The sequence below is a fragment of the Spermophilus citellus genome (assembly GCF_964194105.1).
Source record: "Spermophilus citellus genome assembly, chromosome: 1".
Classification (NCBI taxonomy): domain Eukaryota; kingdom Metazoa; phylum Chordata; class Mammalia; order Rodentia; family Sciuridae; genus Spermophilus; species Spermophilus citellus.
The window spans coordinates 142,876,675-142,878,962 of record NC_138182.1 but is presented as its reverse complement, the minus strand read 5'-3'; positions in this window follow the sequence as shown (position 1 = coordinate 142,878,962).

Sequence of the window (2,288 nt, the reverse complement as noted above, 5' to 3'; positions counted from 1 at the left end):
GGAATTGCTATTCACAATTTTATAAACCAAAGGGAACATCATCAAACCACAGTAAACAAGGGACTAAGTTACCTATTTGATGATGATCTCACAATATTGTGGTGTTTATTTTTGAAAAACTTAAGTTCTGAGTAAGATCCATTTAAGTTCATAGCAGAAGGCTGAGTTATGCATGGATGTATCTTAATATATAAATGCATTTTCCTGATAACTCTTTCAAGGTCCTAAAATAAAAGGGAGTAGAAATGAGATGTACAGTTTGACATAAAACCAGGCAAAAATAAACACACAAAGGAACATTAGGAGTAGAGAAATTCAATACTGTTACAGTTATGAATGAATGAATAGAATGGAAAAGCAGTTTAGATGCTGAGCTAAAACAGAACACAATAAAATTCATAAGGCAATTTTTTTTAAATTCAGAAAAATGTTGCATAAAACATAGAGAAATGTTTAAAATCTGTAACAGAACCTATAAAAAGGAGAGAGAGAGAGAGAGAGAGAGAGAGAGAGAGAGAGAGAGAGAGAGAGACTGACTCCCAGGTGCCAGAAATGATAGGCAACTCATTACTAGAGTGGAAAGTGTATTAAATGAAGGTAGATTACTAGATACAAATGTTGACCTGGTAGTCAGAGGTTGGGTTTAGTAACGATAGGAGAAGTTAAAATACAGCCTTCGCCTTCACGTGGGCAGGGAAATGGAACTGATAACTTCTTTTAGTAAGCAATAACCTAAAGATGATTTCTCCTCTGAGTAAGGGGAACAAAAAAACTGTCAAACCAGAGAAGCATTGGGGAAGTTTGCTCTGAGCAGGTCTCTGTTTGGGATAGCTATTCTTCTCCCAAGATGAGAAATCAAAACTTAAAGCTAAGCCTCTCCAGGATGTGCAATTTGAATTTATTCTACCCCCTATGGTGAGGGAAATCCAAGCTGAGACATTAATATTCAAACTGGTGCTGAACCTCAGTGGAACACACCGAGGGTGCCTGGCGCAAGCCAATGCGGAACTGCTCTATTGGGATCTTACTTCCACCCAGGTTTTGCACTCTGGGTTCACAGTTTTAAAAAAAAATGAATACACTCAAAATATAAAAATTCACAATAATAAAAGATAAAACATATGACATTATATTTAGCCCCACAAAATATATGTGGTGGTGTGTATCTCTAATCCCAGTGACTTGGGATCACATGTTCAAAGCCAGCCTCAGCAAATTAGCAAGGCACTAAGCAACTCAGCAAGACCCTGTCTCTAAATAAAAAATATAAAAAGGGCTGAGGATGTGGATGAGTGGTTAAGTATCCCTGGGTTCAATCTCTGGTACAAAAACAAACAAAAAAATCCATAAAAAGCTGAAGGATAAGCAACTTGAGTGATAGAAAAATATTTCTGAAAAAAATAAAATTGTTGAAAAGATTAAAGAAAAAAACTAATTTTCAAGACTAATAGTAATAATAATAATTTTAAAAAATTCAAAATTAAAGAAAAAAATAAGAACCAAAAATTATAGGACACTATGAAAAAGAACAGGCAGTTTTGGGGTTTAAAAATGTTAAATTTCTAGAGATGGAGCACAGTCATTTGAGTCAAACATCTCAATGAACTTGTTGCTTTATTAAATATCACATACAGCTGAAGAAAACGTAGCAATGCGGAAGATAGTGCAGAGAAGATTATTCAGAATGCATATGGGGTGATAAAAGGATAGAAAAGAGGTTTTGAGACATGAAGGATAGACTGAAAGCCCAAATACATGTCTAAAACCTGTTTCAGACAGAATAGAGCATGCCAGAGAGACTCTATGGAAACATAATGGCTCAGAGTTTTCTAGATATGGTGAAATAAATAAATTCCAAATAGAGGAGCACACTGAGACTGAAGAATAAATAAAAACCAAATAAATGTGATGGGTGTGAGCCAAACACATCATGCTGATACTACAAAATACAATGAAAAGACACTCCTAAGGCAACCTTGGGAAAGATGAGACACTATAAAATCTTTCAGTTAAAGAGAAAATTCCAAAAGACAAACTGGAAACACAATTTCATTGACAACAGATATATCAGTAGCAACTATAGAATCCAGAAAACAAAGAAAAATTCTTCCTGAGTGCTGAAGAAAGAAAACTGTTAGAATAGAATTCTGTTATCAAGGGAAACCATTATTCAAAGGTGAAAAAGAAAGACATTTCAGACCAGCCATTTGGGGTAGTGTGCCTCTCACAGACTCTCACAGAAAGAACTTTCTTTGCTAAGAGGAAAATGAAGTAAACAAGAGTGAGAT